Genomic DNA, 24633 nt, shown 5'->3' on the forward strand with positions numbered 1-24633 from the left:
AGACCTCTTGCCCCATCCTGTGTCCTTAAGACTCCAGGAGCCCATTCAGGAAGCCTGACCATTCAAACTTCAAAGCCCAGGGTCCCACCATGCAGAGCAGGTCTTTTCCATCAGATAAATCTCCCAGCTTTGGCCTGCCATTCCGTCATTCCAGGCAGTTTCTCTCTCTTCCAATGTGTCACATAGCACGATCTTGCCACCAATAGGAGGAAATGCACCATGTGTGGTATGGCTTGCCACCCCCCACCCCCATCCACTGCTTCCTTACCAAAAAAGCACCAACATAAGATCAAGACGCCTTTCTGTCCTCTCTCTGTTTTTTATCAACTGCAACACCTTGGACCAGTACACTTGCACATTGCTGAAAACCCACCACATATGCCAGAATGTGCCCCTTTCCCCACAACCATGCCAACATAGAGGGCTCACCCCTGGGAACATTTTGGAAAGCCCAACTGGATCATCCTGCCAGTGATAAAGTAGTTTCACCCAATGCAATTTGTATGGTCAGGCTATTGAGGTCTTGAACGCTCTCCTAAACATCCTCTGCCATAGCTGTTCATTCACCTCATGCCCCAAGTCTTGCTGTTCATTCACCTCATGCCCCAAGTCTATCTCCCATTTGGCCCGAAGACCCTCTGTGTCGCCCATAGTAGCCTCTACCATAGATGCAGAGGAAGGACATGTTCAGAATTCCTTCTGTCTGGGTAAGCTCCCTCGGAACCACTCCCTTCTATTTCTCTGCAGTCAAAACCTCCTCAAATGGAAGGAATGCAAACACCTCCAGTCTACGGATTTGCAATGCCTCTTCAAGTTCCTGGATGGTAACAAACCTCCCTTCTTTTCATAACTCTCACAGCCTCTTTCTAAATCTTCCTGTCTCTACTCTTCGACCTTTTCCAGCTCCCTCCCATTTTCTCTTCCTAAACATCTTCCTTCTCAAGCCCTCCGCTCCTCCACCTCCAACTCTCTGAGGGTCAGATGCTTCTCCAAGCAGAGAGTGGGTGGTAGCTCTCTTTCCTCGCCTGGGGCCACCCTCTGGAACAGCCTCCCTGCCTCTCTCAAACTTGAGCAGAAACCCACGTCCGGTTCCGGAAGCAACACAAGACATTCCTTTTCGCTTCCGATTTCTCTCTTCCTCTCCCCTTCTAATGTCCCGGATACCTCCGGACACTGGTCACCTGGCCACCCCTGAACTCGGGCCCAGGCTCCTGCATGTCCAATTATCCTTGCACTGCCTCTGGACTCCCCCAGCACTTAAGGGTCTGTATCTGCAACCCTACATGTCCCTTGTCTCTGTGCACTTTGAGCCACCCTCCGACAGCACTTATTGAGTTACTTGCACTTCTCCCCTCCGGCACTTCTCCCCCCCACCTTCCCGCACGTGCGCAATCTGAATGACACAAGGCCTAGTAAGATCGTTGTTTTGTCCTCCTTCGGTCCCCCACCATTTGTCTTGTTGCACCTAGAAACACTTGTGTACAGGCCCGTTATATAAATGGCTTATCATATCATATCACCATACACCTGATCCACTTGGTTCAGGCTGGCTTCCAACTAGTGCTGGGATCTTTCAGGATTCGGGATGTCGTCCCTAATCACCAAGGCACACAAGTGGCTCAGTGGCGAGGGTCATGTCGAGACCGTTCACCTTCCGGGGCCTCCAAGCCAAATGCTCAAAATCTCCCCCAGTACGAGTGTTCTCTTATCCTTCACAGAACCTTTTCCCTTGTTCCCTTGGGACCCACAGCCACTCTCCCACCCCTGCTATTCTCAAATGGAGGTTCTCTAGGTGCACTCACGCTCATGAGGAAATGTTTGTTTTTCTCACGCTGAAAGCACTGATGAGCAAAAAGTAGTGTGAACCACACTCACGCGCGCATGCACCACAACAGACTGCTGTTGTAGTGTGAATAACATAGCTAAGATGGAATGACACTTTTCCTAGGAATACATATGCAACAGAAAGAAACAGATCCTCATGTGACCTGGCCAGGAAGTAACCTAGAGCTTTCGTCTAGAGTGCACATGCCACATTGGTGAAGTACACTGAAAGTCTTCATCATTTAAAAACTTTCAGTTTTACTACAATGGGGTTTCTCACAGAGAAGAAATATTATTCCAAATAATTATGTAACAAACTGCCTAGTTGGATCGTGAATATTTTGGAATATCTCTAGATCACATTGGGAACTGGTGGACACAAAATAAATCAAGAAACTTACCAGAATGTCTGAACTATCCCGTGGTGGAAGTACATCAAAGCTTTATTGAGTGTGCTAAATCTGGAACATTCATGGGCTAACCCGGACGGTATCAGGGAAAACCCGGACGGTATCACGGAAAATAACAGGAAGGATGTTTTGGATGCCTACCTTGAATATACTACTAGGCAATACATAAACAACTGCCTGTGTCTTTCGTCTGGCTATACTTATTTGTCAATCAAACGGGTCAACCTTCTGGAAGAGTATATTTGGCTCATTGTAAGCCCTACTCAGAGAGCTCTATTTACAAGGCTGTGTTTGGGCACTGTACCCCTTGCTTCGGTTAAGGAATGCTGGCATAGAGCCTTGGCTGATTGTTGCCCATTTTGCCCTTGGATAACTGAAACGGTGCCGCATTTCCTTTTTCAGTGTCCCGTGTATGCCGACATCCGCAGGGCTCAATGGGAATGGGGAAGGCGCTAAGTACGGTACTGCAAATTGCGGTACCGTACTTAGCACCAAAGTCCCTTTGCGGGTCCCTACTTTAACGGCTGGTGTAAACCAGCCGTTAAGGTCGGGTCCCGCAAAGGGACCTGGTAATAAGGCGCTAATGGGTTAACGGCGCCGCAGCCTTTTACGGCACCGTTAACCCATTAGCGCCAGGGCCGTAATGAGGGCCAAGGTGTTCATGGAATAGATCTCATTTGGTCAATTAAAATTGTGAGCATCCTATGCTAAATGAAAATTCGTCCACCAAAAAACCATCCATGAAAAACAAAAAATTGACCAATTTTACATTGAAAATCCTTCAACATAGACATTCATTGCATCATAAGGAGAAATTCTTTTTACAGGGAGTTAAAGGTTACAACAACAAACTCAGACCAAATAAACTATTTCCCAAACATACATTAAGAACATTCGACTTTGAATCAAACCTCGACTCACAGTACACGCCATCTGCTTCCAAAACTAAATCAATGATAGTTTATGGCGCACCAAATTCTCACCCCTAGTGCTTTAGAGGGAAGCAGTCTTGGTAGGGTCGAACATTTCAGGCTGATGATATGTAGTATAGGCTCAGTTACTCTAATCAGCCAATCAGAGCGTACCATTTACTTTCAGCATCAAGTCAAATTCATAACTAATCTCTTCAACTGATTCAAAGGCACCCCGATTTAGCAGCTGATCTTCATTAAACACCCCATTGCTTTTCCAAGGGCTTCACCACTCTATATTCCATTTCACAAAGGTTTTCACTCTCAGATTGGTTGAAACATCTCTATAAAACCAAAAAAAGAACATTATTCCCTATAATCCAGACTGTAAAATGAGCTACAACAAAGCATTTGCAAATTCTTCACACATCAGTCCTGGGTATCACTGCCCAAGGAAATGGATATAACATTATTATTATTGTTAGTAGTAGTGCTAGTAGTAGTGGTAGTAGAAGTAGCAGTAATACATTATTATTATTATTATTATTATTATTATTATTATTATTATTATTATTATTATTATTATTATTATTATTATATATTTTTATGGCACACACCTACATTTGAAGCAATGGAGCGCTGCACAACCAAATCGTCACATCAAAACAATGATTGCTGTTATGGGAATATATATGTATAACACTCTTGAAAATGTATGCCACGCATGTTGACTTTCCATTGAAATATTAACAACATATTAATGAGATTGTCCTCTTCTGTCCTGCCCATAAGGACTGCAACATTTTCTGCTCAGTTTTCCAATGCCATGCTGATGACACCCAACTCATTTTCAGGCTGCCCTCGGCCACCTCCTCTCCCTCTCTCATCTCTGATTGCCTGACTGCCATTCAAGATTGGTGTGCCGCCAATGATCTTTGTCTGAATCCCAGTAAGACGGAGATCCTCCTCATTGGCACACCTTCACCATCCTTTCCCACCACTCTCTGGCCGGCCTCCCTTGGCCCTTCTCTACCCCCATCTGCAAGGCTGAGAACCTCAGGGTCATCTTTGACTCCACCCTTTCCTTCTCCACCCACATCTCTGATGTCTATAAAAAGTCAAACTTCCTACTACACCTCCTCATAGGTACTCTGCCCGTCCTCTTCTTCCCCCGGAAGCTCACTGTCTCCTAAGCTCTGGTTGTCTCTAGGTTGGACTATTGTAACAGCCTCTTTCTAAATCTACCGGCCTCTACTCTCCGCCCTCTGCAACTAATCCAGAACAGGACCGCGAGACTAGTCCTTGGCCTCAAGCCCTGGGATTGTATCTCTCAAGCACTAAAATCTCTCCATTGGCTCCCAGTGGATGCAAGGATTACATTCAAAACCCTCTACATTGTCCACAAGGCTTTCTGGGGCCTTGGTCCAAAATACCTTCAGCTATCCTTCCGTAAATACCTTCCCTCTTGAGCTCTTCGCTCCTCCACCTCCAACTCCATCAGGGTCAGTCGTTTCACAAAGAAATGAGCTGGGGATAGATCTCGGTCTTTGGCTGGGGCCTCCCTCTGGAGCAGCCCCCCTGCCACTCTTGCCTTGTTGCGCTCTGAAACACTTGTGTAAGAGCGTGATAGGAATAAAATATCAATTCAATTCAATTCAACATTATCTAGTTAAGGAGGCTGGAAACATTTACAATAAGACTGAATAAGAAGTGCACCCTCTTAAAAATAGTGCCCTGACTGCCCCAAGCACATATGCCCCAGTAACACTGCTGAGAGGTTTTGTAGGGTTACTGCAGGCACATGACAATGTGCTCATTAGAAAGAGAGTATGCCCCTCCAAAAAAGAGTTCACTTAAGAGCAGGGCCTGAGCAACCAGTAAGTGAAAGGGATGGATGATATCGAATATGGGTGACACTGTCATGACCCTGACCTGCAGTTGCCCATTTGCTAAGGATTGATTGTGGTCCTGCTGAGCTTCGGTGCCCTTCAGTCTGTGGTCTATTTGTGACGACTCAACTTCCGGGGCACCAGTGATCCAGGGATGAATATTGGTTTCTAAACCATCAATCAGCCCCACACCTCTAATACACCAGAAGGGATCCGAACAGTTTGGAACACAAGTTAATTATAAACCTTGTTGTCCAATTTTGGTAACGTGGACGGAATGGCAGGCTTATCCCCGCAAGCTCGTGGATCATTGGTTAGTTGCAACACAGCGAAAATACAGTTATTGCCCAATGATAAAAGGTACTGTCCAGTTAAGGTTGTATTAAAAATATCGACTTTATTATTATTACACCAGACAGTTCTAGCACAATACAGAATGCAAACAACCATGTAAAGAAACACAGAGCACAGACAGTTTCACGAAGGAAAAGGATGCACTCCGGATACTGACAGGAGGGTAGTTGGTGACGTAATCAGTCTTACTGTTCAAGGCTATTTGGTTTCAGCACCAATGTGCAAAGAGTCATAACTGTCTCTAGGGGCCTTCTGAGAAGAACCAGGGGGTCAGAACCACAATACACCTCGTCCTTGAAAAGTTCTTGATGTTTCACAGAATCAAGGCGGTTCCAGGGCACATTGCAGCGCTTGAGAAAGAGTTTGAGGCGAGAGACAGCTGGGGATATCAGACAGCAGGTAGTTCGTCAAGCGAGGCTGGACGGACAGCTGCAGGTGGGCTCATGGCAACTCAGGGCCAAGAATCATTGTCTCTGTGCTGGTTGGCGGATCAGGTACTCTGGTCACGGCGTCTTGGATGGCTCTGGTTACTGTGCCATGACAACTGTCAGTGGTGCAGTCAATTCTGGTTCGAGGACTCGACTCTTTCGAAAATGTCCTTAATAGATGGACACTGGTTGATGCTTGTAGGGGAACTCCTCCTAGCTTCTCTGCAGGGCTTGTGTCATCCTTTCAAGGTGGACGGCCAAAGCTTAGGAGAGTGTTTAGGGGCAACAGCCTTGTCCTTTGTCCAGAGCCTCTCTGGTACTTCCCACCTAGGAAGCTTGCTGGCAGCAGGGCATGCTCTGTGCTGGATGGGTACCAGTTCTGCAGCTGCTGGATGGGTCCTCTGAGTCCGGTATCGCCCTCTGTTCCCTGGGAGATGTTATGGGGAGGGATCTTGCGTCGTTCTTGGAACTCCTGGCCTTCCTTCACTGGTGGAAGATGTACCTTCAGCCTGGGTACAAATGAGTCCTTCTTCTTACTCCTCTCGAAGTCGTCGGATGATCTCCTAAGTGAGGGTTCAGCCCTCTTCTGAGGCCAAATGGGTCCCAGTGATTGAAGCAGGCTAAGCCTACCTTAATGAACCAATCCTGGGTCCCCACTAACAATCTTCTGTTATGCATGAGGCCACCCATCTTCCTAATCTTTTGTAGATCAAAATGCCTCTCTGGTAAACTGAGCCCTCTTTATTAAAGTGCAGGTCTCCCTTGAAGATTGTGCAGAGAGCAGACGCCCTGTCTCCCTCAAACCACATACTTCTCCCCTCTGAAAGAGGTCCGCCCTGCAGGGATGCCTACGGTAACTGATGGACAAAGACATGCCATTCACTGCCTTTCATACAAAATGGTGGGAACTAGCTTCAAGTTGCCACATTGCATACCAAAGGGGTGTTAGCCCCACTTTCCTGTTGGCTAGCAGGCACACCAGGCAGATTTCAAATGGAGATTTGCAAATATAGTAAATGGTGACAGCCTGCACCTCCGTTTAGCACATGAGAATGTTTTCACAACCATTTGCAGGCCCACCAACAGCTATCTTGATCACCCTAACCCTATTTGTATGACTCTATCTCCCCCTCTGATGATCACCATGCAAGAAGAAACACTGGTGGCAAGGGAATTGCTGAGCACCGGAGCAGAGGGCTGCTAAACCTGTCCAGTGTGTTCCCGATAATAATCCATTGCACGTTCTCAATGTCACTGGGCCTGGTAAGATTGTTGTTTTGTTCCTCCCTTGTAACCCTCCCTTGCCTCGTCGCGCCATGAAACACTTGTTTATGGGCGCGATATATAAATAAAATATCATATCATATCATTTACCCATTTGCAGCCTGGTAAAAGCTAAGTGCTTATAGGGAGACAGGGGGCTTTCGGAAGCAGATTGTTGATGATGTGTGGAAGCAGGCAGACCTAATGGATGTCTGCACCCACGCTGTACCTGTTCTATACAGAAGAATCTTGCACTGACCATGACCATGCTGTAACAGCCTGGTCTGTGAGGGAAGCTTGCATTGGCCCTGCCAGCGATGTCTGTACTTGTACCCATTTGTGTGTAAAGTTTGTAATTAATGTCCGTGCCCATATTCCAAATGTGTCCATGCGTGAGGGAAGCATGCACTAGCCTTGCCCATGCAGCGTCTTCATGCGTGCTAGTAAGCCTAGTACTGACCCTTCGCCTACTATACAGGTGCCTGTGAATGACGAAAACCTGTACTGTGCCTTCCCATACTCCACATGCCAGGCCAATGCTGCACATGCATCCATGTGTGAGGGAGGCATGCACTGGACCTGCCCATGCTATAGGGTTGATTTTCCATTAATTCTGTTCCTGCTTCTGTTTATGAGTGATGCCCCAAAGATTCTGTACCTATTATTCTGGATCTATTTGTTACGTTATGGTAAAGGTTATTGATATAGCAATCAAACCTAAAGACATAGGAGCGCTCTAGGAACGATATGTACAAATAAAATAATACCATTTTGAGATTTGTTTCTAAAGGTACTTTTGTTGGACTCAGATCTTGATATGATATGATATGGCATTTATAACGCGCCTATACACAGGTGTTTCAAGGCGCGACGAGGCAAGGGGGGAACAATGGGAGGACAAACAACGATCCTACTAGGCCAGGTGTCATTCAGATCGCGCAAGTGCATGGGAAGGGGGGAAAGGAAAAGGGCACAGGGGGAAGGGAGAGGGGAAGTGCAGTACATGGGAAGTGGAATACATATGACACATAAACAGCCAACTAGAGGCAAGTGCAAGGAAGTGCAGACATAAGTGCTAGTAAGGGGACTGAAAGGATACAGAAAAACGGTCCCCAAGTGCAGGGGTTGCCAGGGAGGCAGTGCAGGTGGGTAATGGATGGGGCCTGGGCCAGAGACCAAAAGGGTGGCCAGGTAACCAGGGCAAATACAGTCAGGAATTCAGCAAGGGAGGGGAGGAGAGAAAGCAGAAGCAAAGAGGAGGGTTTTGAAGTGTTTCCGGAACCGGAGATGGTTCTCCTCAAGTTTCAGGGAGGCAGGAAGGCTGTTCCAGAGAGAGGCCCCTTAAGGAGGATGAGGAGTTTGCTCCAGTTCTGTATTGAAAAGATTCTGCCTTCCGTATAATTTGCATTAAATATGGGACAGTAGCAAATTTAAATGGTATTTGAGCACCCCCCATCCCCGGCAGCTGCAACTGGCTGCCTGGTGCCTTCTGAGTCATACAGTGGCCAGGCCCTCTCTCTACCAGTCTACCTCAGCACCCCCTTTCAGCACTTGCCTTCGGGCACCCTCCCCTGGCTGGACAGCTGAGTTTGGCCCCCCCCCCTCCTTGCACTAGTTACCCATATCCCATCCCCTGCACACTTGCCATCCAGGCTGCCCCCCGCGCCTCCCTGCACCTACCCCCTAGAACTTACCCAGCTCCTGGGATCCCCTCCCTCCTAGACCTCCCCCGACCCACTCCACATAACTTCCCTCTCGCCCTCACACACCCCCTGACGCGTCCCCTCACTCACACTCCCAGCACTTGCTGTTTCCTGCACTTGCACGATCCAAATGTCAGAAGGCCTGGTAGGACCATTTATTGTTGTTTATCCCTTAACTTCCCTCTTCCCCTTGCCTTGTGGCGCCTGGAAAGCTTTTCTGATGTATAGGTGCCTTACAAATGTTCAATAAATAAATAAATAACTTAACTGGAAATCAACGAAGATGGCATAAAAATTGCATAACATGAGCATGATGGGGAACATTATAAATAATCCTAGCAGTATTATTCTGGAGCACTTGCAGGTTCTGACATAAACATATGGGTAACCCATATATAAAGAATTACAATAGTCAAATTCAGCTCCAATGATTATTTTGACAATAGTAGACACATGGCTAGTGCGCAAATATGGCCGAATCTGTAACAAGGTATAACAAATACACATGAAATACAGAAGTACGAATTGAGAGAATTTGCTGCGATGGACTGTCATTTGCAATGTTTTAGCAGTATTTAGTCTGAGACAGCTATTTTGCATCCATCCTTGGATTTTTTAGAACATCTCAGACAAAATATTGGTATTGTGGGTCAGAATGGCAGAAGGTTAAAACGTATTTGAGTGCACCAGCATAACAATGATGGCCATCACTTCAACTGGCAAAAAAATAATGAAAAGGTTTGACATAAAGATTGAACAGCGGGGGTGGCAAGGCAGAGCCTCGTCTGGCTCCAGAACGCAATTCAGAATTAGTGGACAGGCCATTGATCAAGACTGAGCTAATAGCATTGGTTAGAAAGGAATGTGAATTGGCATAAAGCGGAGTCTGACACCCTGGCCACAGATGTCAATCTGTGAAGGACTCTATAGACCAACCTGTCGAGCACTGCTGGCAAGTCAAGCAATACTAATAGTGAAGGATCCAGGTTATTCAAGTTCCAAAGCAACCCCTCTCTGACATCTACCAATATCAATTCCTTGCTTTTAGCTTGAAAGCCACATTGGTGCTCACCAAGCACATTTCTCAAATTCTTCCAGTTGAAGAATTACAAAACCTTCCAGGATTTTCTTGAGGAAAGGGCAGTTAGGGATAGGGCCAATAATAGTTTTGTTAGGTCTGGATCTGAATACTTTTTTTTTTTTAAATAGGGGGAGATCCATGATAGTTTTTAAGGTGGAGGAATACAACCATCAGAAAGAGAATACTTTACCAAATTAACTAAGAACGGAAACCACGCATCAATGCAGTTCTGAATTCCCCGAGTTGGACATGGTTTGCATAAACAGTTCATAGCTCCTGAGGTTGTAGCACTGTGCCTCAATTATTGTGATATACCATCTACATAACCAAAAAGAGGGAAAGAGTGGCCATCAGGTTCTAAAGGTGGAATTGAGTGGGTGGGTTGCTAGAGCTATAATAGATTGTTGAATCTGTGCATTCATAGTTTCCACAAATAAGGGAATTTATTGTAGCCAGTTCAGAAAAATAGGTTGGGTAGGATGATGAACGGTTTTATTTCCTAACTATCATAAGGTTTGGAAAATAGCTTTTAGAGCATTACCAGCTGAGGACATTCTGGAAGTGAAGACATTCTTCTTTACTAAAATAACATCTGGCTTATATTTTGGATTGTGCTGCTTTTTGAGTGGCATGGATAGCTTCAGATTTTTTTTTTTTTGACTACTTACCCCAGAGTTTCCTGCGCTTACAAATGTCATGGTTGTCGTATAGATTTAGGATGACACTTGACTACCTTTTGGGGTCAGTGATCGAAAGTAGACACTTATTATAAAGCTCAACTGGCTTGTTGAGTTCACTCTTTATAATAGAATTCAAAACTGATTTAATCAAAAGAATGCAGAGACCAATTTTAGAAGAGATCATTGACGACTGCATATATGAAGAGTTGTCAGCAGAAGAGTTAAACATTTCTTAGAGGATAATATAAACATGAATTGACATAGGACTGGATCAGTCGAGATCAACAAATGATGAAAGTTTAAGATTGATATATTTTTTTATAAAATCCCGTCAAATTCATCCAGTTAAGTTGATAGTCTGCTTTGTGTATTGTAACAGTTTATTGAGAATCCACCCTTAAGACGGGGAGTTCCTTTCCTCCCCAGTCAAGGTGTCACGCAACAACCTGTGTCACAGACTCTTTTCTTCAGCCCTACTGCAGACGCATATCATGCCCCTTGGGTTCCTTCCCCTGAGCTACCAATGAGCCAAGAACTAGGCCGATGTACAGGAAATATATTTGTATGTAGCAGTAGGGTTTCAAGAATTGTACAAATACATATGGCAATCATGAGTTCACCCACACTTTTGGTTTAAAATAAACACCGGGTGATTTAGCGATTTGTTTTTCAGACCCCTCCTCTCCCTCGTACCGAACAAGTGGAATGATTTGGGGAATTTTGGATTGCAGACCCCCCTCAACTGAAAGGCCTGTGCTAGAGGAAGCTGGATGAAAGGAATGGACTGATTTAAGAACAAAGACACCCCTCTTCCTAAATGAAGTCAGGATCAACAGGACAAAAAGCATTAGACAATGTAATTATAGGCTACAGTTTTTCAGCGCACATAACCAATATCACCCCATAGTGTTTCACCAAATGGGGAATTAATGAAATTATTATTTTAGTTAAGTAAGCTAAGGATCTATCCAGTTTTGCCCCCACCCGCACCCACTATGAATGGTAAGGGTTTATGGCAAGCAAATCCCCCACATTTTGGTTACAAATGGCTCAAGTCTACTTACATTGAATACCTCTGTTAAAAGTTCAGGACAGCCAGAAGTATGTCAGGACCCTCTGGAATGATACGGTAGGGGTCTAGTCACTTCCCTGGTAAGAGTGGCCAGTCAGCTTTAGGCCTTCCTAGCAATAGACAGCTCCACCCAGATGCACAGTCAGCAATCTACCCTGGTGTTTCCTTGCAGCTGTCAGGTGGTAAGTTGCAGCAGCATGCTTTTGATGGTAAATTTCAGAAGCTCTCTCCTCCTCCAGCAATTGCAGTCCCCCTTATAGAGCATTGATGACAACACCAATTTTACAATCTTGGGGAAGTACCCTGCAAGAGTTCACCCAAATAGGATTGGACAGTTAACCGTCTCTCTCCTCCCAAACCCAGCCTCCAAGTCAGGATTGGTTTAGGGGTCTGGAGCAGACGTATGGCAGCTTAATTTACAAGCCCCATTTGTTCACATGTAACTTTTTTGCAAAAGCCTAAAATGTTATAATTGTACTAATAACTGCCATAATATTCATATTTTCTGAATCCACTAATCACGGGGAATTAAATAAGACGACACCCATGCCCACATCATGTTGCACAGCTGTGTGGCACTTTTATGCCCTTTTCACAAAAAAGTGTAACAGTTATGAATATGTATCTTATTACCCATATTCCTAATTGTATCCTCCACCAGTTCACCAACTCTCACATTTGGGATATTTTCAGATCAGCCAGAAACATAGTTTTACTGGCCATTAATGTTCCTTCACTTGTAGGTGCATGAATTTTATATCTCCAAAATATCCTGGAAATTGCCTACAAAAATGGTAGATACATGAAGAAAATCTGCCTCATGGTTCCTGGGAAAAAGGCTTAAGTTATAAAAGTCGTTTTAAATTAATTGTACATCTGTTTGTTCACCAAATGGGAGATCTGCTTGATTCAGCTCATCCATCTGTCTCCCTGGGCGAGCCTGTGACCAGAGGTTTATTTATGAGTCTCTCTGAAGTTGATATTTTACTCTTTAAAGTTGCAGTGCCCAGTCTTCACACCTTTTAGTCATGCTCCAGCCAAGGGGAATTTATCCTGCAGTCATTGCCTCATGAGCCAGCAAGTCTGGGGAACACTGGGCTTTCCACACCTTTAGCAGGACCCACCTTATTGCAGTTGCAATTAAATGGGGGATGAGAATTTCCAGTGGGGGAGTTTGTGATGACATGTCTCCAACAGCCAACAAAGGGGTTTGCCTAGACACACATTTTCATGAAAACAGAGCAGCTCTTGTCACTGGTATTCTGTGTGTATGAAATATAATATACATTACGTTTTGTCAACGCGCACCTTGTTTTTTTCCCTGACATTTGTACTGTTAGCAGCAGTATAGTTTCACATTTAAACTGCAGATACACATATCAAGTCGTTTTTGGGGTCAGTGTTTAATAATCCTGCTTTTCATGTGAAAGGGACTTCTGTTTGAGGCCTTTGAATGCACCCCACATTAGCACTGTGTTTTAATACAGTGAGCTTTCACTAACCAGATCCATGATGTATTTGTTCCTGTTTATTTTAGTTAATTACATGTAATCGATAACACACAGACCTTGCCGAATTGCAGTTGGAGTGCTGTACAGAAATATTTTCACAAATTAAACAAAATACAGTTATACTGTTATTAGAAGTTATACAGTTATACAGTTAAAGGTATACAGTTATTGGAAAACCAGCCTTGAACCACAGCTTCCTGTTTCCCATTTGAGCAGGGAAGGAACATGTTTTTGTTGGATTCACTTTTATAAAATAGTAACCAGCAATCACATCTAGCATATCTTGTGGGACACATCTTCAAGGGTGGCGATGATTAGGTGTAATTGAGTATCATCGGCATGTTGGTGGATGCCCACCACATGCTTGGCCAAAAGACCCAGCTAGGTCTTTTGGCCAAGCAAGCCGCGACGAGAAGGCCAGAGGACAAGGCCTGCACTACTCTTTGCAGCTCCGCTGCGGGTGCCTCCATCCATTCAGCTGGATCAGCTGATCATTACACACAACATCGCCTTCGGTGCCCCAGCGGCAGCGTTCTCCGTGCACACAGCTGTTCCCCTCTTCGCTGCTCGAAGTCTGCCGTTTGCCGTGGAACCCTGCCCGATGTACAAGGTAAGGAGTCCCTAACTCCTGAGCTACTCAAAACACTCGCCTCCAGACTTCAGCGTCTGCGTGGCCACACCCTCACATGTGCACTGCTCTCAAAACCTATGCCCGCAGACGTTCGCAACACACGCCTGCAATCCAGATCCCTGAAGCCACCCACCAGCCTTAACGTTCCTCCCCCAACAACTCATAAATCCCATAGGCTGCGCCACACCATGACCCCGTGCCCATACAGTATGCAAGGCCCTGACCATAATGCAACTGAAACAATGGCTAAGACTATCGAAAATGTGCCCCCCACTACTTTGAATGTAAATACTGCAATGTGCAATTCTTCTACCACAACCTTGCTACCCACTGATGCAAATGCTACTTTACCTGTGTCTAGGACCCCAGAAAATGTGCCCCCCACTACTTTGAATGTAAATACCGCAATGTGCAATTCTTCTACCACAACCTTGCTACCCACTGATGCAAATGCTACTTTACCTGTGTCTAGGACCCCAGAAAATGTGCCCCCCACTACTTTGAATGTAAATACCGCAATGTGCAATTCTTCTACCACAACCTTGCTACCCACTGATGCAAATGCTACTTTACCTGTGTGTAGGACCCCAGAAAATGTGCCCCCACTACTTTGAATGTAAATACCGCAATGTGCAATTCTTCTACCACAACCTTGCTACCCACTGATGCAAATGCTACTTTACCTGTGTCTAGGACCCCAGAAAATGTGCACCCCACTACTTTGAATGTATTTACCGCAATGTGCAATTCTTCTACCACAACCTTGCTACCCACTGATGCAAATGCTACTTTACCTGTGTCTAGGACCCCATAAAATATGCCCCCCCACTACATTGAATGTAAATACCGCAATGTGCAATTCTTCTACCACAACCTTGCTACCCACTGATGCAAATGCTACTTTACCTGTGTCTAGGACCCCAGAAAATGTGCCCCCCACTACTCTGAATGTAAATACCGCAATGTGCAATTCTTCTACCACAACCATGCTACCCACTGATGCAAATGCTACTTTACCTGTGTCTAGGACCCCAGAAAATGTGCCCCCCACTACTTTGATTGTGAATACCGCAATGTGCAATTCTTCTACCACAACCATGCTACCCACTGATGCAAATGCTACTTTACCTGTGTCTAGGACCCCAGAAAATGTGCCCCTCACTACTTTGATTGTGAACACCGCAATGTGCAATTCCTCTACCACAACCATGCGATCCATTACCACCAATGCCACCCCTGAACCCCACCTCAAATGTGCCCTCATCAACGCCCGATCCATCAATGCTCACGCCCTAGACATCCACGACCTCATCACCACCCTAGGTCTAGATCTTCTAATGGTCACTGAGACCTGGCTACATGAAGCCTCAGGCCCCGCTCTATCCTCCGCTCTCCCACAAGGCTATACCATCACGAGACAAGATCGCCTGACCACAGGAGGCGGTGTCGCCCTCATAGCCAAAGACTCGATCACCATCAGAAAAGTAGACAAAACTATCAACAATAACAGTGACTACCTTCAATTGAAACTCACTATCTCACACCACTGCACCATCACCCTACACCTCATCTATCGGCCACCAGGCCCCTTGGGAGACTTTCAGGCCTCCCTCACCCACCTCCTGGCTGACAACCTAAAAAAGTCATCCAAAGCCATTCTCCTCGGTGACATCAACCTAGGCTTAAATGATACCAAAGACCCTACTGCCAAATCACTTGACGCAGCTCTAGCCACTCTAGGTTTCACCAACACCATCACAGACCCCACTCATGCCCTAGGCAGATCATTAGACTGGATAGCCCATCACAACTGCCCCCTCACAGTCACAGGCAATACCCCCACCCCGTGGTCCGACCACCACACCATCACCTTCAACATCCCCACCGCCACCCCATCCCCCCTCCCCCAACCCTTACCACCAGCCCTCACAAGAAGTGGCCCCCAACTAACCAAAGAAAGACTCTTACCCTTCCTACAGGGACCTGCCTTTAGACCCCCCTTCTCCAACGACCAAGAAACTCTTGCCAAGAATTACGACTCTGCTATCTCTGCAGCAATCAATGCTATCGCCCCACTTAAACCGCGCAAAACCAAACCTACCAGCCACACCAATGCCTGGTTCACCCAAGACCTCCTCAAATTGCGCATTGACAAACGAGCAGCATTAGCCCAATGGCAATCATCCCGTGATGATAAAGACAAACTCAACTTCAAATCCCTTGCAAATGATTATAAGAAAGCCATCATCAAAGCCAAAGCCAAATCCTTTGAAGATAGAATCTCTGAGGCCAAATCAAACTCCAAGGAAATGTTCGCCATATTCAGGGAACTTGAGAACCCTACACCCACCCCCCAAAACTTCACCAAAGATAAAGCATGGTGCGATGACATCCAAACAGCCATGCGAAACAAGATCAGCTCTCTCCAAACCAAAATTCTGAATACCAAACTAGCGCTCCCTACCCCCCCAACCCCCCCACCAACCCCGCCCCTCTCCTCAGCCACAGAGGCCCCCCCTACCTTCTCACTCAAAACCATTCAGGAGAAAGACATGATCAACATCATGAAAAATATCAAACCATCCAATTGCAAAGGAGACCCCTGCCCCGCCTCCATCATCAAAGACTGCACAGACACCCTTGCCCCTTTCCTAACAGCCTACGTCAATGCTTCCTTCACCACGGGGAAAGTCCCCTCATGCCTCAAGGAAGCATGGGTCCGACCTCTCATAAAAAGCCGACACTTGACCCCACCTCCCCTAACAACTACCGCCCCATAACCACAGTCCCATTCCTCCTCAAGATTCTAGACAAGGCAGCCTACCTGCAGGTCCAGCACTTCCTCGAAGAGCATAACCTCCTAGGACTAAGACAATCTGGCTTTAGGCCTAGACACGGGACAGAAACCGCCCTACTCGACCTCAAAAACCAAATGGATGACGCAAGGGACCAAGGCAAACCTGTCCTGCTCCTCCTCCTCGACCTCTCTGCAGCTTTCGATCTTGTAGATCACGACATCCTTTGCCATCACCTCACCTCCACAGCCAACTTCTCCCAAGAAGCTACCACATGGATCACCTCCTTCCTCCAAGGCAGGACCATGCAGGTCTTCTCTGACCTAGCCACTGCGTCACCCACCATCATGCTATGTGGTGTGCCCCAAGGCTCCTGCCTTTCCCCTACCCTATACAACATCTTTACCCGCCCCCTCTTCCTCATCCTCGACGCCATGGGCATCTCATACACCAACTACGCCGACGACACTCAGATCCTTCTCACATTAACAGGTGACTATGACACTGACTGCGCAACTCTCAACAACATATATAACACAATTCAAATGTGGATGGCCATCAACGGCCTTTGCCTTAACTCCGACAAAACTGAGCTCCTACTCGTAGGTTCCCCAGACACCCTCAAGAAACTTGACGCCCAGTTTAGTCACTTTATCATTGACTCAATCAGAATCCCAGTACTGGACACAGTAAAAACACTAGGGGTCTATCTTGACTCCAACTTGTCCATGACAAGACAAGTAAATGCAATCGCCTCCTCTGCGGCTTACCATGCAAAACTCCTCAACGCAATCAGGCCGTTTCTGTCCAAAGACACTTGCACCAACATAGCCAGAGCCATAACTGGTTCCCGGCTAGACTACTGTTATGTTCTCTTTCTAGGGACCTCTAACAAAAACCTCAAGAAGCTGCAAGTAATCCAGAACAGCGCCCTGCGTGCTGCACAAGGCATTGCCAAGAGAGAACACATCACTGCTGCCAGAAAAGCATCCCACTGGCTCCCCATAAAGGAAAGGATTTTATTCAAAGCGTTAAGCATCACCCACAAATGCATCCACCTCTCAGCCCCAGCGTACCTATCCCAGAGAATCCACCCGGCCGCCTCCACTAGACCTACCAGGACACCCTATGCCAATATGCTCTCCGTACCCAGGGTAAAAAGAGCTAGAGCAGGTGCCGCCAGCTTCCCCTACCTTGCTGCTTTACATTGGAACACCCTGCCCACCTCTCTGCGAGCTGAACCCTCATTAATTGCCTTCCGCAAAGCCATGAAAACTACCTTGTTCACCTAACCAACCCCACATGTTTAAACCTTCATGACTAACATGTATGATGTACTATGGTGTTGATGTATTATGGTGTATGATACTCCTTATCGCTTAACACAGGATCTTGCCTTAATGTAACCCATGGCACAACCTGTACCTGTACCTGTAACTAAGTTCCCCTACAAGTAACACCGCCACAATGCCCCTGGGCTGCCTGCGCGCTATATAAATGTAATAAATAAATAAATAGGTGCCCCAAATAAAGATTAAACAAAATGGGCAACAAAATAGACTCCTGGGTCACGCCCGATAGAATGTCTGCAGGGGAGCTTGAACACGCCCTACCCATGATGTACCTGTGGGGTAGTATAGAGGCCAAGCATCAGTGACAAGGTTTGCACTTTCCCTGGACACACTATACCTGTTAGTGAGAAAAGCTCATACTAGCACTGTCCATGCTGCACCTGTGTTATCTGGGAAAAGGAAGGGACTAGGCATTCACATGCTGTGTTTGTACCACTTCTATTTGTAAGGGACTATCATGTTGTCTCTGCCTATGTAGATCCAGTACCTGTTGTGTTGGTGAGGGAAGCTTATATATATGTATGCCCGAGTGTTGTTTTTTGTGTCTATGATAGAAGCTTGCACTTCTTCTGACCATGCTTTATGTGTCAGTTTGTCTAAAGCTTTCAGTGCTGCTCTTTGTGGGGGGCAGGACATAGGCTGGACTTGCATGTGATGAGGCTGGGTCATGTATGGGGCAGAGAATGTTATGGTATATGGTAAGGGATTGGAGAAAGGCAAAATTATCTTTTTATCAGAGCCTTAAAACTCCCTGCAACGGCCCGGATAACCCTGACTCCCTTTCATGCACCCTTTCTGATCTGAGAATACTTAATTAGTCAAATAGCTCTTAAAGTCAGTGTTTTAGCATATTATTTACAAATTAGAATTAAGAGAAACATTGGATGTTTTGGGTTTTTAAAGAGTTTCTTTGGGGTTGTACCATTAACAAAATGAACCACAATATATGTTTACAACAGTTAATGCTTCTGTGACCAAGTATTGTATACATTTCGAACACATTTGGAATAAACAAGTCTGTTAAGCCTTTCTACATTAATCTATTCAACAGGTCTAGGTGACTTCCCTTCCTACAACATTTCCAAAGGATTTCTAATTTCTTCTAAAGAGATTGGATTGCACGCATGTTATGCTCATTTGCCCAAGTTCCCAGGAAAGACAATACTCCTAAAAACGTCTTGGATGCATTTTTCCCTGACACCCACCTTTGGTTTGCTTAATCATTCAGAAGCTCGTGTGATTTTGTTTTCGTTCTATACTCATTTTGTTTCAAAGACTCAATGTTCTGTATTTCTAACTTAACTCTGCGGTCTTCATTAATAGTCTGACAGATGTATTTCCAAGAATTACCATATGCAGTAAATCCGATGGTGTGGTACTAATGAATGTACATTTCCTGAACAATCAAATAGTGCCTTTCTGATATTCTTTCAAGCCACATGCCTTTACTGAAACATTGTTATAAATATCAGTAGCATTTCATCAATGGGCTTAATGTTCCTTTCTGTCAATGCAGGGGCATTTAAAAGGGTTTGCTCAGACTAATTCTCATTAGCACATATACATCGTTATTGGCCTCCTCTAAGCCAATCAGAAGTTTAGAGTGCTGTCAATAATTGGCACTGACTGCACTCTGAACATCCTCTCTTCAGAAGCAGATAGGCAAACAACAATGCAAATACCATGCAAGATTCTTTTGAACAAGACACTTCCTCTATGGGAGCACATTTGTTTGCTGCAGAATACTATTTAACACACGAAAGAGAAAGCCAAATCATTGGAAAATGTTTTCACTTTCTAAAAGAGGAACTGTTTACTTGTACATTACACCTAATCTATGCTCACGTTAAACCTGTTCCAGTTCAACCAAATTGCAATTTAAATGCTTAACTGTTGAACACAACCATGATATTTAAATACTACAAAACAACTTCACATTTAATTTACCAACTCAGTTTGTTAATTTACTTTAATCACACATAAAGTAAAATGTATTACTTCACTGACAAAACTCTAAACCTATATTTCTACTAGCACCATGTTCTAATAGCCTTATAGATCCTGGGAGGACTCATTATCACATGGAATAATGACCCTTCACTAATGTATGGCCCTTGGCTTTGCCTCAGGCCACAACTTAATGGCAGTTCATTATCCCGGAATGGTGACTCCTTCCTCAGTTTATAGGGCTACCTTAAAGAGCTAACTCCTTACTTTTTATGCCAAGTACGTTTTGCCATTGGAAAGAGCAACAACAAACTTGAAGTCTTTGAAAGGTTTTTCCACCTTCAAAAGGGGCTTCAACTGGGCTGAGAGAAACACAGAGCTCTTAAGAAAGCCACTCTAGGCACTTGTTCCATCTGCCGGAGGCTGCCTGAAGATGTCAGGGCACCTCATGAAGCATCCAGGATCAATCTAGGGGCTGCTCAGGTCATTTCTGTTCCCAAACTGACACCTGGGAATGGTCTTTCCACCTGTAAAATGGGCTTCAACTGAGTTGAGAGCAAGACACATTTCATCGCAACACCACCAGAGGCACTCGTTCCATCTGCGGCTGCCTGCAGTGGTCAAGGGACCTATGTGGGATGTTTTTACCCATGCATCCAAGCCCTACCTAAAAAACTGTGCAGTACTGACATGGAAAACATCATGATGGCCAGAGCTTCCCAGAAAATGCACAGGGAAATGCATGAAGAATAGGCTGCCACTCATTTTTGCCGATGTTATGGGCACAGAAGGGCACTGCCTAAAACCACCATTGGACTACCCACACAGTAGTCTGAAACCATTGGGAATGGCAATGCTGATTGCCAAAAGCAACCTAGAATTGTGGGGAACTCATTTTCTTAAATCCCAAAAATGGGTGCAGTACCAGTACTCACCACTATCAGAAAGCCGGCGTTTTAAAACAGCACCAGATTTTTTTTATATGTGTAAAACTGAATAAATGAATGAAATGAACCCAAGGCAAGCCAAAGAAAGACTTACTGAGAGGTGGATACAATCTAAAGTTATATTCTGAAGTGACTTGAAGGTTTATAACAAGACTGGCTGAGCTGTGGATTTCAGCAGTTTAAGTAAATTTGGACTGAAAGACACTAAAAACCTAAATGTTTAAAAGAAATGAGTGACCTACTTTGAGTGTCACATAGGTTGCAATTGTTTAAATGTCATAGTTTAAATTTAGAATCAGCATCCTAGCTGCATATGTAAAAAATTGTCTTGACTTAAACTGGGGAACAAAAGTGACATTAGCTGGGGCCTGGCTTAAGGAACTGAATTCTGCCCACCAGCTACCCCCGACAGGAGATGAGACTTGCACAACAGCTGTGTTCCCAGGCCTAGCTGTCCTTTTGCTGCTCCCACCAAAAGGGATATGACACTTCTCTGATTGAATTACCTGGGTTCTGCAGGAAATTGAACAAAGCCCTGTCCTGACTCAGGCAAATGTTTTATTACGGGGGCTGTAAAAGTGGCTTCCTCCTGGAAGTAAAGGGGAGGAGCACTGCCTGTGAGAGCAAGCTGGCTTGGCAGAACTGGAAAAACCAGAAATTCAACCTTGTGCTGGGGGGAAACCACACCCCCGTAGCCAGAATATGGTTTTAGAAAAAGATGAATAACTCATAGAGCGGGCTTGTGAAAATTATTTAAATGATACTATAATTCTTGTGATTTTTCTGCCCACATTTTAAGAGGTTTTTAGAACCGGTGGCATGATCTGGGGGCAAACTAGCAGTTAAGAGGGTATTACTTAAAATGTATGCATACTCCTTGCACACATGTGTATAAATTTGGGGTAATGTCCGATATTGCGAAACCAGTTAAAAAGTGCAAATGTCGCCATTTCTGAATGCAAGCTCTCAGGAAGAGCAGATTTGGACAGGGTATACCTCTTGTGATATGTGAAGGGTGCATGTAATTTTAAACAAATGTGTACCTGTGCAAATATGTCTTTTGGGTCAAAATATAGATTGTGTGTAATTTGACAGGGGTGGGTTCTCTGTACCATAAACAGGCCTCATCATGATGACACTTCATTTCATTCCCCCAATCAAGGGGAAGCGGATGAAGTGGCCAATGACTAGTGGAGAGGGGAAGAGCCTAGTGATGCTGCACACACACCCATTTTCAAAACACATAAAAGCAGACAGTCAGGACAGATAGAGACCTTCAAATCCATTTGCTGCGGGACGCTCTGCCGGGAAAATCCATACTTTACCTCCATCAATCTCTAGAGAAAGCTGTGCAGAAAGATCCAGACTTCAAATCCATCAATCTCCAGAATCCAGAGAGAGAGAGAGCTGACCCAGATCACTGTGAAGTGCAGAGACCAGACCAGAGTCCAGTCTAAAACCTGACCAGATCCGTGGCGAGGCCCATTTAATTCAAGAATATAGTGTGAGTACCAAGCAGAACTGTGCAGAACCAATCTCTTAGTTAAAATAATCTAATCCAAGCTATTTTAATCTAAGTAGAACTGCCTCCTAACTGTCACCTGTCATTTGTAAAGCTGTCACCTGTCATTTTCTAGTTGCAAGCTGCACTTGTCACTTTGAACTTTAAAATTTCAAATCCGAAAAACTACCTTTATTTAATCGTTCATAACTCCGTGACCGTTTGTGCTAGAGACTTGCAGTAACTTTCCTCTGAAAGCTGGGAATCGTAGCTTTCCTACGAACCTAGAACATTCCTACCCCCGGTACTTTTGCCGCAATCGCGAAAAACGCACTCGCGAATTTGCCGCGATTTGCAAATTTCTCAACGTGTGAAAACAGCAGTTTTCTTGCTTTCAGTTGCCAACAATTCGTTTAACCTGCTAGTTTCTCCTAGATCCTTGCTAAAGTGAGCCTGAACTCATCCCAAGTATATACCACTCACCCTGAACCTCTAGAGGGAATTAAAAGCATTTTAGCATATTTTTCACTTCATTGCCAGCACATATAAAAGCATTTTGGGCCTGTGTTTCCAACTTCTGTAGTCTAAGCTTGCTGGGGTGAACTGAATTACATTTGATTGCATTTCTGAGAACTGTGTGCTTTCCTTCCATTTCCTTGCATTGCATAAAGGGGGGAAGGGATTGCCAGAGAAAAGTGATTACATTGTTTTGTTGAACGCATATTGAGTATTTTCTGTACTGCATTTTCATTCCACCTTGCATCCATTTGAAACCATAAAGTATTGTTGCTATCTTATCCATCCTATAACCACTCATCATTGATTATAAAGAAGTGTGCTAGTGCCAGACTATCCATTATTGATTACTGCTCAGATTCAGTGTGATATTCAATTATTAAATTATTATAAAGTGTGATATATATATCTATTGTTTAAATTATCAAATAAACCTTTTAACTTGCAAAACAGAACTACTTCTTGGCTCAGTGGGGTCAGGGGGATTCAAAGAGAGGGGTGTTATATAGGGGTAGTCATCCAGAACGCATGAACTGGACATAAAGATATATCAATAAGGGTTTCCATTCAGTATCCCAGACTAGGCATTGACTTAGCTGTAGTGTTGAATTGAATCCTCTTACAAATTGGGGGCTCGTGCCGGACGTTTGGATTAGATCTATCACTTGTGCAGATTAATACAGCGTGCCAGCTGATCAGATACACATATCCGGTCGGATCACACGCTGTGTTACGCTGTAAAGCACTCCTCAAAGGAACGCTCTAAGGAAAAGGTCTGTTTTGCAAAAATAAAATACTAACTTCTGTAAGTCAGGAAGGAACTCAAATTCCAGAATGACGACCTTAGTAGACATGAAAATAGCCAGAGAGCACTTCTTACATAAGTTATTTGTGAGAGGTGAGTGGACTCACCAGGACCGCATGGTCTGGTTGCAAGCCATCACGCAACAGGTCACGGAAACAGGGTCAGATACATGGAGAGATCAGGGTCCCTTACATGTGGCCCTGAGTGAACTATACATGGCTCCTAAAGCTAAGGATGAACAAGACAAGATGGTTAGGATAGCGGCATACCTGTACCTATATATGGGAGACATGCAGGATAAATGTACTGAAAGCCAAGATCTGGCGAATAAGCGACAGATGGCGTTAGAGAAGGTCCAATCTGACCTGGTCTCTTCTGAGCAGAGGCTGCAGGGGAGCCAGGAGTCAGAAAATGAGAGTAGACAGCACATCATTAAAATAAAGAGGGATATGGACATCCTGCAACAGGAAAAGGCTGACCAGGATACCAGATTTCTGGCCTTGCAGAAGGAGTACCAAGAAGGTTTGGACTCCCTACTGCAGAGCCAGAAAAAGCTGGAGCAACAGTCAGACTTCAATAGGGCATGTGCTGAGCAGGTAGTCACCCTGCAAAGCCACCTAGATAGGGAGAAGGCAGAGAGCAATAAACTGATTTTGAAAGACCTGGATACCCAGGCAGAATTTGACCAGGAGCGCCAGAAAGCTGGTGCCTTCCAAAGGCAAAGGGACGACCTGGCGGCACAGATGGAGGCTCTTAGTCAGGAAAGGGATACCTTAGGCCAGGAAGTCGGCCACTTAAAAAGGAAAATGGAAGAAAATCACCTGGCCCTCCAGGGACTGGGTGACCTCCAAAAAGAACACCAGAACTTGTTAGAGCACACCAGGAAGGTGGAGGATGCTCTGGCAAGAAAGGAGCAGGCCAATAGGGACACAGCTCAGGAGGTAACCCTCCTGCAGCAAAGACTGGCCCAGTGCTCCAGGACCAATCAGGAAACGCAGAGAGAGAATGAGGCT

The sequence above is a fragment of the Ambystoma mexicanum genome, chromosome 8, assembly GCF_040938575.1.
Source record: "Ambystoma mexicanum isolate Mex_15411 chromosome 8, UKY_AmexF1_1, whole genome shotgun sequence".
Taxonomy (NCBI): Eukaryota; Metazoa; Chordata; class Amphibia; order Caudata; family Ambystomatidae; genus Ambystoma; species Ambystoma mexicanum.